The sequence below is a fragment of the Phalangium opilio genome, unplaced genomic scaffold (genome assembly GCF_054372755.1).
Source record: "Phalangium opilio isolate 3A_F unplaced genomic scaffold, DU_Popi_V2 ptg000217l_1, whole genome shotgun sequence".
NCBI classification, from domain to species: Eukaryota; Metazoa; Arthropoda; class Arachnida; order Opiliones; family Phalangiidae; genus Phalangium; species Phalangium opilio.
This window is the reverse complement of record NW_028324218.1, coordinates 8081675-8096326: the sequence shown is the minus strand read 5'-3', so window position 1 is coordinate 8096326 and position 14652 is coordinate 8081675. Positions and strand designations below refer to the sequence as shown.

Here is a 14652-nt window from a genome sequence, read left to right as displayed (position 1 = left end):
AAAGTTCAAGCAAAAATTTAGTACCCAATCCACGAACCATAGTAAGACAGGGAATCTTATGCGTTTATCTAATTCAACCACTGATGTAATTAGCTGAGTGTGAACGATGCATAGTTGTCTAAAGGGCTTTTTAACATGCTTTACGTGATCTGCTAATGCTTTCAACTTAAGGATAACACATTCTACTGTGTAGGCTACTATTCCCTGAAACAAATAAGTCAAACAGTAAAACCAGGTGGAAACTATATTCTCCACAAGTAAAAGCGCACGTGCAAGGGATAAATTATTTTTTAACAAGTCCCAATTGTACAAAGCCCAATCGATGTAATCGCACATTGATTTCTTATCATATTGAAACGTTATTAGGAAGGAAAGTCCGAAGCTCGTTAGACAAACCATAAATAAAAACGTCATTCCTAAGTTTAGACCGTAGGTCTTAAGTTTAAAGGTTTCGTTCGATATAATGTTTGATGTCTCGCTTTCCAGGGTAGATAAAGTTTTTATACAAGAAACTATTATATTGTCTCTCAAGAATAATTCATGCACTAAGAAAACAATGATAAAGGAACGAAAAACCCATTGGATTTCATAGAATATTTGGATTAAACTTGGATTTCGGAAATGGTTGTCAAAAGCCCATGTTAATATACGTAGAAAGTACAAGTTTACTAAGGTGCACGTTGCAATGTAACGTATTGGTTTTTGTTTCATTGTCTCACGGTTAGATGCAAGTCCCATGAACTCAAGTAATTTTGAAAGTATATTTAATATTAGATTCGATTGTTTGTAGATTATTGTACTTCCGTCAAGTGGCAACGTTTTCTTAGAGTGACGTCGACGGCTTGCGAGTATCTTTTTGTATAATTGCATTGCGTTTATTTTATTCCCAATTATGCAATATTATTATTATATACATTAAAATACACTTGATGTGATCGCATTTGCCTCTATAGCTTTGAATGATCACTGACGGCATAATTTCAAATTAGCATTAATGCAAGAACTTGCATGTGTTCGGTACGACGTCGCGTAGGCTTTTAGAACTGACTGAAGTCCTCGCCTTTTAAGCTCTTTTTACACTTTATCAAATTTAGACGATAAACTATGCTTTTTAGCTAAACTCCACCACGAACATTTATCAACCATAGGAGGTTTTGAATTTATAGTTAACAAACAATTCGAGTATATATAAACCTGCCAGATTACTCGCGACTTCACTTTGACAATAAGAGAAAGTCATTGCGTATGACTAAAAATATAGATTTCTCTCAAAAATATTGGTTGTTGAATTATTTATTTGCGTATCAAGCAGAAAATATACTCGAAAGAAAATTATTCAGACTGTATTTGCGTGTAAAGTAAGAAAGGTGCTTTTTGAGAACACTAGTGCCAGGCAATTATGTAGGTAAACGTTGTGGACAGTTAGAAGAAACATTATACCTTGGTCCCAGAGAATAACGTCAGTATAACTCGGTGTTTTATTTATAGTAATTGGTAACAGTGTTGAATAATAACATTAATACATAATTGGTAATAAAACCAAGGAGTATCTACTATCTAGTACATGGATTGCGATCGTTTGTCCGTTTTGCCACGGTTTTGGTTTTTAATTTAAAAACACATGCGCGTTCTACAGTAAGAACTTCAGTTATGAAATTATCAACAAAGCATTGTAATAAGTCAAAAATTAAATTAGTATAGCATTTATACAAAACGTAATTTATTTTAGTAGAGAAATATCAGTTTATTTGTGGACTAAAGTATGGATTAAAACCAGGACTGAATTATCAAGATTTAGTACAGACTTCTGACGTCACTGTAATGTTTTTTCAATGAAGGAATGAAGATTAACTGAAATATACATTATTAGAGCATAGCTAAAATTATCGAGACGAAACGCCTCTTTAGTTTTTAGTAATAGATCCTACAACGGAACGCCCCTTTAGTTTTAAGCAAAAGAGGCTTCGACGTGACGCCTCTTAATTTTAAAACTAGCCCCATGTTTACTAAAAGTAGATTCTGTTGCTTGTTTTAAAATTAATTGTTAAGTTGATAAATATCATATTTTGCTTGTCTACAATAATATTCAAAAACGTATTTAGTCATTATTAATTAATAATTGTTTATTTTTAAGGTTTAATACAATTACAAGTAGTAACTTTCAAGTTGTTTGTTATATCTCAGCGTTTATTTGAATGTATAATTTTAGTAACGTGCTTTTGAAATTGTGTATATTTGGAATTGATAATAATTAAATTAATTAATATAAATTAAACTTTAGTTTGACCTAATGCTAATTAAGTGGTGGTGGCATTAATTTCCTCAATTGGTGATTTCACTACCGATAGTACAAAGGTCAGATAGGATATACAGCCCCTAATTAATTCATCGATAAAACCTTTATCAATACAGAAACACCCCAAAAAAGTGAAAGAAATCAATGTAGTGTCCATTTTTTTGCGAAGAAGTATCTCACGCGTCTGTCTTAACAATGAGGGGTAAGATTCGTTTGCAGTACTCGTCAAAACGCGTCCCTGGCACGACAACAATAACAGGGATCTCGAATCACTCATATCTGACAACGTCATGAGCATCATTAATGTACCGACCAAGGGTCCCAAAGCCAACATTACAAAGAATAAATAAAACTCGGTTTGTTCTTGTTGATTGGTGTCTTTTATTACTGCGGTAACATTCAAGCAAAAATTAAGTACCCAATCCACGAACCATAGTAAGACAGGGAATCTTAGACGTTTATCCAATTCAATCACTAATGCAATTAGCTGGGTGTGAACGATGCAGAGCTGCCTAATGGGCTTTTTAACGTGCTTTATGTGATGTGCTAATATTTTAAACTTAAAGATAACACATTCCACCGTGTAGGCAATTATTCCCTGAAACAAGTAAGTCAAAGAGAAAAGCCAGGCGCAAACTAAATTCTCCACAAGTACAATCGCTCGAGCCAGGAATAAATGATTTTTTAAGTAATCCCAGTTGTGAAAAGTCCACTCGATGAAATCGCGAAGTGATTTATCATCATGTTTAAGCATTATTGGGAGAGCAAGTCCGAAACTGATTAAACAAATCATAAATAAAGCCGTCATTCCTAAGTTTAGACCGTAGGTCTTAAGTTTAAAGGTTTCGTTCGATAGAATATATGATGTCTCTCTTTCCAGGATGGATAAGGTTTTTATACAATAAACAATTATGTTGTCTCTCACAAATAATTCGTTTACAAAGAACGCTACGATAAAACAATGATAAACCCATTGGATTTCGTAAATTAGTTGCATTAAACCTGGATTTCGAAAATGGTTGTCAAAGGCCCATGCTACTACACGTATTAAGTACAAGTTAACTAGGGTGAACGATATGATGAAGCATAATGGTTTTCTTTTCATTTTCCCACGGTTAGATGCAAGTCCCGAGAACTCAAGTAATTTTAGAAGTATATTGAATGTTAGATTCGATTGTCTGTAAATTATATTATTTTCGTCTAGTTTTAACTTATTTTTAGGGTGACGTCGACGACTTACGAAAAGTTTTTTGGGTTGTAATTTCCGTTCAAAATTATTTCTATACACTGAATATGATCGCATTTTCACTGTCTTTTATAGTTTGAACTTCAAATAACCTTTAATGGAATAACTAGTGTTTCTTCGGTAGACGTCAAGTAGACTGGTAGTGTTGTCTCTGAGGAGGCAGAACTCCATTTCGTTTTCGCTTTTCAGCTCTTCTTACACTTAGTATATTTTAAAACATCTTTCCTGCCGTTAATATTACTGAAACCACTACGACAAACTAAGCTTTTCAGTTTAATTCCACCGTCAGACTTACCAAGAACGTTTATCAAACATAATTGATTTAGAATTTAGAAACGAACATTCCTGCTTTAGAAAATGTTTTCAGTTTATGAACGTGGCCGACAACTGACCATAAGAGAAATTTTATGCCCTTGACTAAAACAATAGCTTTATTTCAAAAATATGGTTTGTTGAATTATTTAATTGCAAGGAAAGATAAAAACATACTTGCGAATTAATTGATTCAGACTGCAGTTGCGTGCAAAGTAAACAAGTAGGGAAAATCAAAATGTTTCCTCTCCGAGTCGAAACTTGTTTACAAACGTCTTTATCTAGATATGAAATTATTGCTCTTTATTGATAAGCATTTGAAGAAGTTAAAATTAATGAATTTTTAAAGCATTATTCAAAGCATATGGAATAAACAGTTGAGTGGACGATATTTTTCTATCAGTAAGGGTATGTCTTGTAAAGAAGGTAATCAGCCAATGGGGAGTATAAATTTTGGCGAGGTATTCTCTTATGCATTACTCCTCAACCGCTTACCCTCTATGTTCAAAGCTACATTCTCAACTGGGCTTATGTATAAGCACTATCCTTTCGTTTTACCTGAATGATATTCTTATTTTTCCAACAGTAAAGCTAAAGTTAGACAATACCAAAGCTGATTTTTCTCTAGTGGCACTAAAAGAGAATGTGCACAAAAATAATAGACATAGCTACCCGACTAAGGTTTAATGACTAGTGAATGAATGGAACTAAAAGTAATGAAGTACATTTTTCAGAATTTCTGTCTGAATTTTGCCAGCATGACTTTTAACGTTAGACAATACTAAAGCTGATTTATCTCTTGCCGCACTAAAAGAAAATGTGCACAAAAAGAATGGCTATAGCTACCCGATGAAGGATTAATGTTTACTTATCGAGTGGCGCTAATCGTAATGGAGTACAGTTTTTCAAATTTCTGTGAACTGCGAACCCGTTTGCTCCGATTTGCACGCAGGAACACACCCACAGATACGTCCAGTGTAATACCTCTCCGAGACGTCATCGTCACTCAAAGAGGAAAAACGATCTTGTAGAAGAAACATTTTAAATTCATGAGAGAAACGTCATTCCGTATAAACCTGTATCTACCTTTGCCTTACCTCTGTTTATATTTAATTATTTCTTTATTAAATATGTTAGTTGAACAAAGCGTTCAATAATAAAATATAAACATTATGCTATCAAACCAAGGTGTATCTAGTACATGGGTCGTGATCGTCCGGTTGTCTTTGCTTTTAAAGTATAAACATGAGCACATTCTTCGGTTTTTAATTTGTAAATCCGCATTAAAAAGAGTCCAAACTTATCACATAATTTAAGGACACGATGGGCTCGACAAACCTTTGAAAGTTCGACTCGGCGAGGCCTTTTTTCCAGGCCTAATAATGAGGACTCGCACATATCTAAAAAATATAGATTTTTTCTTCAATTATTTGCAAAACATACCAGAAATATACTGTTAATGGATATTTATCTTTTGCGTGACGTGACTTAATTTAAGAGCAAAGTAAGATAGTAATAACAGTGCTTGTACTTAACGGTTTGGAAAACCAAGTTATGCACTCTTGCGAATTTATTGTAGGAAGTTCGATATACGGCTTTGAGTAAATAGACAAAAACAGTGTCATTAATCCAAAGAGTATCTATTTTTAGTGAGCAGTTTTAAGCAGAGGTCTTAAAGGGGTTAGACTTAGAAATTTTTCAATTTAATATTATGGTACAACGATTAACGATCCTGACACGATACAACGCCTCTTTTGTTTATAATTGCAAATCCTACGATGGAACGCCCCTTTTAATTTTCAGCAATAGTACGACGGAACGCCCCCTTTAGTTTTTAATAGAATATAATACGACGGAAACCCCTTTAGCTTTGAACAGTAAATCCTACGACGGAACGCCCCTTTAGTTTTTAATAGTAAATCCTACGACGGAACGTCCTTTTCATTTTGAATAGTAAATCCTACGATGGAACGCCCCTTTAGTTTTTAAAAGTAAATCCTACGATGGAACGCCCCTTTAGTTTTTAATAGTAAATCCTACGACGGAACGCCCCTTTAGTTTTTAATAGTATATAATACGACGGAAACCCCCTTTAGTTTTGAAAAGTAAATCCTACGACGGAACGCCCCTTTAGTTTTTAATAGTAAATCCTACGACGGAACGCCCCTTTAGTTTTAATAGTAAACCCTACGACGGAACGCCCCTTTAGCTTTTAGCAATGGATCCTTCGACTTGACGCCTCTGGATTTTAAAACTCGCCCTATTTGGACTAAAAGTAAAGTCTGCTACGTGTTTCGAAATCATTTGTTTATTTTACTAATAATACATTTTGCTTGTTTACAACAATATTATAAAAGGATTATAGTTATTATTAATAAATAGTAGTTTATTTTCAGAGTAAAATACAATTACAAATAGTAAATTTTATGTTGATTACTATTTCCAGAAGAAAAGAATATTTTCTTCTGCTATTTCCCAATGATAATTTGAATGTATTGTTTTAGTAACGTGCTTTTAAAATTGTGTATATTTGAATAATATATGGTATTGATAATTAAAGTAAATGAGACTTTGGTTTGACTTAATGATAATTAAGTGGTGGTGGTAATAGATAAAATACCTTGGTCGTTAATTTCCTCAATTGGTGACTTCACTACCGATAGTACAAAGGTCAGATAAGATAAACAACCCCTAATCAATCCTTCGATAAAACCTTTATCAATACAGTAACACCCCAAAAAAGTGAATGAAATCATTGTAGTGTTCATTCTTTTGCGAAGAAGTATCTCACGCGTCTGTCTTAACAATGACGGGTAAGATTCGTTTGCAGTACTCGTCATGACGCGTCCCTGGCACGACAACAATAACACAGATCTTGAATCACTCATATCTGACAAGGTCATAAGCAGCATTAAAAAACTAACCAACGGTCCCACACCCCAGATTACACAGAACAAATAAAAGTCGATTTCTTCTAGTTGGCTGGTGTCTTTTATAAGTGTGGTAATGTTTAAGCAAAAGTTAAGTACCCAATTCACGAACCATAGAAAGACAGGGAATCTTATACGTTCATCTAATTCAACCACTGATGTAATTAACTGCGTGTGAACGATGCAGAGTTGCCTAATGGGCTTTTTAGCATGCTTTATATGATGTGCTAATACTTTAAACTTTAAGATAACACATTCCACCGTGTAGGCAATTATTCCCTGAAACAAGTAAGTCAAAGATAAACACCAGGCGCAAACTAAATTATCCACAAGTACAATCGCACGTGCCAGGATTAAATTATTTTTTAAGTAGTCCCAATTGTATAGAGCCCAATCAATGTAATCGCCAAGTGATTTGACATCATGTTTAAAAGTCATTGGGAAAGAAAGTCCGAAACTGGTTAGACAAGTCATAAATAAAAACGTCATTCCTAAGTTTAGGCCATAGGTCTTAAGTTTATTAGTTTCGTTCCATGTAATATTTGATGTCTCGCTTTCCAGGGTAGACAAGGCTTTAATACAAGAAACTATTATGTTATCTCTTACCAATAATTCGTTCACAAAGAAAGCCACGATAAAACATTGAAAAACCCATTGGATTTCGTAAATTATCTGTAGTAAACCTGGGTATCGGAAATGGTTGTCAAAGGCCCATGTTACTGTACGTAGAAAGTACAAGTTTACTAAGGTGCACGTTATAATGAAGCGTATTGGTTTTTGTTTCATTTTCCCACGGTTAGATGCAAGTCCCATGAACTCAAGTATTTTGAAAAGTATATTCAATATTAGATTCGATTGTTTATAAATTATGAAATTTCCGTCTAGTGGTAACATTTTCTTAGGCTGAAGTCGACGGCTTAGAAATATCTTTTTATATAGTTCCATTGCTTTTAATTTCTGTTCAATATTATTTCTATACACTGAATGTGATCGCATTTGTGTCTAGTCTTGAATTTTCACTGCTGGTATAATTTGAGTTGACCTAGCCTCAAATAACCTTATAATACAAGAACTTGCGTGTCTTCGTACGACGTCGCGTAGGCTGTTGGTGGTGTCTGTGCTGGTTTGGAACTCTCTGTCGTTTTCCCTTTTAATCCCTTCTTACACTTATTATATTTTTAAACTTCTTTCTTGCCGATAATATTACTGAAATCACTACTTCAAACTATGCTTTTCAACTTAATTCCACCGTCAGATTTATATTTAACAAACGAATATCCCTACTGTAGTGTTTATAAACCAATTCGACCAGTTTAACAGCAAGAGATATTTTCTGCCCATGACTATAAAAATATAGATTTGTTTCATAATTATTATTTGTTGAATTATTTATTTGCGTAGCAAGATAAAAATATGCTTGGAAACTCATTTATGTAGACTCCATATGCGTGCAAAGTAAACAAGTTGGGAAAACCAAAATTTACATCTCCGAGTCGAAAGAAAGACTGCCTACAAACGTTTTTAGCTAGATATGTTTATATTGCTCTTAATTGATAAGCAATTGTAGAAGTTAAAATTAATCATTTTTAATGCATTATTCAAAGCATAGAGAATATGCAGTAGAGTGGACGAAGTTTTTCAATCAATAAAGAAGGTATAATCAGCCAATGGGAAAAAACAGGAAATAAGGAGTATACAATTTGGCGAGATATTCACTTATGTTTTGGTAAAGGCTCCAGCCTCTACTCCTCAACTGCGTACCCTCTATGTTCAAAGCTACATTTACAACTGGTTTTTCGTTTAAGCACTATCCTCTCGTTTTACCTCAATGGTATAGACCCAACCATCAATTAAACAAGTTGACTTGGTCTCGTCTCCATCTAAGGGATAGGATCACGTGACTAACGAAATTGACTGTAGTACCATCTGTCGTTGAGCGACGAAAATAAATCTCTTATTTTCTGATTGGATTAGAGTCTGACTCTTGAGGTAAATCAGGTTCTGCGCATGGAAAAATCAAGCGAATCAGGTTATCCCTTTCTCGCCTCAAACCCTGCGAACGAGATCTGAGCCGTTATAAAAATTCAAAAGAATTGTTGGTTGGGTCTATTCTTATTATACCATCAAAATCTGGGAACAAATCCTTCTGCGTAGAGTTTGCAAGTTCTCTCCCAGCTTGGTAAAAGGAGTTTTCCTCCGCGGTCTAACCCGGTTTCTCCTTTCCATCAAAACTTGCAGAGGTTAACGGTAATAGTTAGTATAGGCCTCTGTAGGTTAGCTGTGGCATAGGGGCTAGCCACCACCCCTCTATGCAATGTAAAGGGACCCACCTGTAAACAAGCCACAAGCTCAGTGTGGAAATACCTTAATAGACAAAGCTTAGATTATTAGATTATTACCATGACTGTTAACGTTGGACAATACCAAAGCTGATTTTTCTCTAGCCGCACAAAAAGAGAATTAGCACAAAAAACAATTGCCACACGACGGTTTAATGACTAGTTAATGAGTGGAACTAAAAGTAATGAAGTACAGATTTCCGAATTTCTGCGAACGTGGTCTGGAAATTTCGAACACGTTTTCTCCGATTTGCCAACTGCGAACAGACACACATACAGATACTCATACAGACACACCCCCACGCCACTCGGAGGTAAAACTTTCTTGTAGATGTTGTCGATAGTTGTAAGAATGACGAGAGGTCCGACAGTCCCAGAAAAACGGACAGGATTTCGTGATTTTGTCAAAAATTTCGTGATTTCACTAAAGGCTTAGCGATATCGCAAAGATTTCATGATTTCTTCTATGATTTCACGATTTCGCCATATATTTAAAGATTTCTTCTTTTATTAAGCAATTTCGCTTAAGATTTTGTGATTTTTTTCTTTGATTTCGCCAAAGGTTTCGTAATTTCCTCCCTTATATCGTAATTTCGCTATTCTTCAAAGATTTCGTGATTTTTCGTGAAAGATTTCGTGATTTCAAAAGAACCGTACGGGATTTCGTGTAAATGTCGGACCCCTCGATATATGCCCATGAGAAAAACGTCATTCGGTATAAACCTGTATCTATACCGTTGTTTTATCTCGGTTTCTATTGCAATTTTTCTTTATTAAATATGGTAATTGCAAACAGCGTTGAATAACAAAATATAATCATTACGGCTATCAAACCAAGGAATATCTAGCACATGGGCTGCGATCGTTCGGTTGTCATTGTTTTTAAAGTATAAACACGAGCGCCTTCTTCATTAAGTTCTTAATTTGTAAGTCCGCATTAAAAAGAGTCAAAACTTATCACATATTTTAAGGACTTTATGGGCTCGACGAGCCTTTGAAAATTCGACTCGGCGAGGCCTTTTTTCCAACCTAATAATGAGGACTCGCACACCTCCAAAAATATAGATTTTTTCTTCAATTATTTGCAAAACATACCAGAGATATACTATTAGCAGAAGTGGATCATATTACAGCTCCCTAGAAGTACTGGACGATATAACATCGCCGTGCATCAGCATTGTCTCCTAGCACTGTAGAGAAAAGGGTATATGCGAAACGCAGCGGCGAATTTGTGAACTAAACCAGAGGAATGATTTTGGCGCGAAAGAACTTTTTAATAAGCGGGGCAAGCAAACGGAAGTAAGTGGTAGCCAATGAGGAAAGGTTTGAGAGAGAAGAGCGCGGAGGGAAACAAGTTGTTCCATACAAAGTGTTGGGTTGTGAATATAATAGTAGAAGTCCACTTTATTTTTCCGATTTTAAAAAATAATTGGCAGTCTATAGGTATTTTTTAAACGCTTAATTGTGTTGAAAAGGAAATTATTATGAATTCAAATGATCAAAATAGCCTTCATCATGCTTGAATATTTTTAATGTATCCTTAGTAAAGCACCGATCTAAAGGTTTTTAGCCGTGAAAGATGGACCGATTTATTACTAATTAAAGGTTATGTGCGTCGACATAGAAATTTGTTTTCCTTTTTTAAGTCTGACAATTATTTTAATGCTTTAACGTTTTCCGTTTGCGAAAGATGCTGGTCAATATTTTTCAGTTTTACAAAACGTTTTAGTCGCTTACGGTTAAGTGCTTTTAATATCACATAGATCAGATGTCTCTTTAATTTGGGCATTGAAATTATTTACATTGATCCTGGGCTGTTTTCCTAATTAGCAAAGAAACATGAGTCATTCTAAATCAAAATTATAACGCGAAAACAAGCTTCACACTAATCATGACACTGACGGCGGTCTGACAGCCATTATCATCAACCGGAACTTCCGTAGGTTAACCTATCTCAAGATCCGGGTTAATGGGAAAACTATACTTGTAAAACTGAGCTATAGATGGCGGGCTTGGATGTCTTGGAAGAAAACGCTGTTTACAAAAGCATAACCTACGTCCAGTACTTATAGGGAGCTGTAATATGATTCACTTATGCTATTAGTGGATATTTATCTTTTGAGTGACTAAATTTAAGAGCAAAGTAAGATAATAATAACAGTGCTTGTTCTCAACGGTTTGGAAAACCAAGTTATGCACTCTCGCGAATTTATTGTAGGAAGTTCGATATACGGCTTTGAGTAAATAGACAAAAACAGTGTCATTAATCCAAAGAGTATCTATTTTTAGTGAGTAGTTTTAAGCAGAGGTCTTATGGTGGTAAAGTACACGGCCCGTGAATAATATAGTATATTGAGTTCTAGTATTGTAATGTAAAATCCTAAATGAAAAACCTAGACTTAGAAATTTTTAAATTTAATATTAGGGTACAACGATTAACGATCCTGACACGACAGAACGCCCCCCTTTGTTTATAATTGCAAATAATACGATGGAACGCCCCTTTTAATTTTCAGCAACAGAATCTACGACGGAACGCCCCTTTTAATTTTCAGCAACAGAATCTACGACGGAACGCCCCTTTTAATTTTCAGCAACAGAATCTACGACGGAACGCCCCTTTAGTTTTTAATAGTAAATCCTACGACGGAACGCCCCTTAACTTTTTAATAGTAAATCCTACGACGGAACGCCCCTTTAGTTTTTAACAGTAAATTCTACGACGGAACGCCCCTTTAGCTTTTAGCAATGGAGCCTTCGACTTGACGCCTCTGGATTTCAAAACTCGCCCCATTTTTAATAAAAGTAGTCTGCTACGTGTTTCGAAATAATTTGTTTATTGGACTAATAGTACATTTTGCTTGTTTACAATAATATTATAAAAGGATTATAGTTATTTTTAATAAATAGGCTAGTAGGAGGAGGATAGTAAAATACAATTCCAAATAGTGACTTTCAAGTTGATTATTATTTCTCAACGATTATTTTAATGTATTAATTTAGAAACGTGCTTTTAAAATTGTGGATATTTGAATAATATGTGGAATTGATAATTAATGTAAATGAATTTTTTGTTTGACTTAATGATAATTAAGTGGTGGTGGCATTAGATAAAATATATAGTTCATTCATTTCCTCAATTGGTGTTTTCACTACCGATAGTACAAAGGTCAGATAGGATATACAACCCCTAATCAATCCTTCGATAAAACCTTTATCAATACAGTAACACCCCAAAAAAGTGAAAGAAATCATTGTGGTGTTCATTCTTTTGCGGAGGAGTATCTCACGCGTCTGTCTTAACAATGACGTGTAAGATTCGTTGGCAATACTCGTCAGAACGCGTCCCTGGCACGACAACAATAACAGTGACCTTGAATCGCTCATATCTGACAAGGTCAGGAGCAGCATTAAAGTACTGACCAATGGTTGTACAACCCAGATCGCTAATAACGTAAAAGACGCGACATGTTTTTGTTGATCACTGTCTTTTAATAGCGCAGTAACGTTCAAACAAAAATTAACCACCCATTCCACAAACCATAGTAAGATTGGGATCCTTAGGCGTTGGTCTAATTCAACCACAGTTGTGATTAACTGCTCATGCGCGATGCAGAGTTGTCTAAAGGGCTTTTTAACACTCTTTACATTTTCTGCTAGGGTTTTCAATTTAAATCTAACGCATTCCACAGTGAAAAATACCATTCCTTGAATCAAAAAGGTTAAAGACAAAATCCAGCTGAAGAATAAATTATCCATAGTTCCCAACACATATCCCAGGAAAACATTTTTCTTTAAAAAATCCCAGTCGTATAGGGCCAAACTTATATGAATGATAATTGATTTCTTATCTAGAGTAAGTATCATGAGAAAAGAAAATACGAAGCTAGTTAGGCTGCCATAAGTAAAATCGTGGTTATTAAGTTTAGACCGTACGTCTTAAGTTTAAAATGTTCATTCGATACAGCATTTGATGTCTCGCTTTCCAGGGTAGATAAGGTTTTAATACAAGAAACTGTAATGTTATCCCTTACGAATAACTCGTTCACAAAGAAAGCCACGATAAAAACACGATAAACATATAGGATTTCGTAAATTAGTTGTATTGATCCTATATTTCTTAAATGGTTATCAAAGGCCCATGTTACTATGTGTAGAAAGTACAAATTTACTATGGCGCACGTTATAATGTAGCGTATTGGTTTTTGCTTCATTGTTTCACGGTTAGATGTAAGTCCCATGAACTCGAGTAATTTAAATATTATTTTGAATATAAAATTGGACCTTGTATAATAAATTACAGCACTGCTGTCTCGAGGTGATACTTTCTTGGGATATCCTCTTCGGTTTACCAACAGGTTTTGGTAAAGATGCATCGGGTTTAAGCGACCAAACATTTTCCTTTTGATCAATAGTTTGATAATTCTTGAAGTTATAATTCTATCAGAAGGAGATAGTAGAAGAAGGATGAGACTCTGTATCCTTTTAAGGCTTTAGTTATGTAACATGATTCTTCTCTTGTTAGCTCTAATTCTGATCAAACTTCATATGGGCATCGCACCGGATAGGGTGAATTCTATAACTGTTTGGTGGTACTAAATCCCCATTCAGCAATCAACCAGGCCCAAACCTAGATTGTCTTGACGTGGGACAAAAATTCACAAGCGTATGCATGCGCCTTTGCAAATAGTTAAGCGCTAATAGATATAGTATAATGATGAGGGAACTATTTATAGCGTATGTAATTCGGTTTGGTAACCTTGCTCCAAATGTTAAGGGGTGTTGGGAATAATTATGTTACAATTACACAGCATTATAGTATACTTCTCTGGAATATATTTAAATTCACTTGCATTCGCATCTTGTCTAGAACATCTTCTTTCAGTATTTTTGGAGTAGCTTCAAGTGTACTTTAACGCAATAACTCTAGTGCCTTCAAAACACGGTTGCAGCGATTGGCAGTGTTTTCTTCCCTCAAAAATCTAGGCTTTTCAGCTCTTTTGCTCTACTTATTATATTTTTAAACAAATTTCTAGCAATTTTTCTTTCTCAAATATCGGCGAGAAACCGCATTACTCATCGTAATCCACTTTCAGCATTACTCGAACGTAATCTAAACGGACGTGTTTAGGAATTTAGCTTTGACTAATAAAGACACTTGCTGTGAGAAGTGATCTTCACACTCGAACTCTCGCCATACCACTAACAATAAGAAAGATTTACTAGCCAAGATTAGAAATGTGTGGATCTTTTTCTTAATTATTCAGTGAATATCACACAGAGAAATAAAATAATGTTTTATATGGCGTGACTTAGTTAAACAGTAATGGTAGAAATGTGTTTGCATTCAGGAGTATTCTATGTGTACTTAACAGTATGGATAAGTAACTTTTGTATTTCTACAAGTGGAACAGATAAGACGTTCTCTTATTTTTAACAAAATTTTATCACAGGTTTAAAAGATATGTTCCATAAATATGACACTACCTATATTTAATAATGCAAGAGACTTACTGGTGGCTATTTCGA

General features: G+C 34.8%; 2 long non-coding RNA genes across 2 annotated transcripts in view; one reads left to right on the top strand and one right to left on the bottom strand.

Moving 5' to 3' along the window:
- Positions 1-14652, top strand: part of LOC149616056 (uncharacterized) — a 204769-nt gene that overhangs the window by 84882 nt on the left and 105235 nt on the right. The gene's annotated exons all lie outside the window — the stretch shown is intronic.
- On the bottom strand, positions 3924-4761 carry LOC149616059 (uncharacterized). Its single transcript, XR_016375982.1, has 3 exons — positions 4723-4761; positions 4032-4135; positions 3924-3959 (listed from the first exon to the last, which is right to left on the bottom strand). It is a non-coding gene; the product is annotated as an uncharacterized LOC149616059 (long non-coding RNA).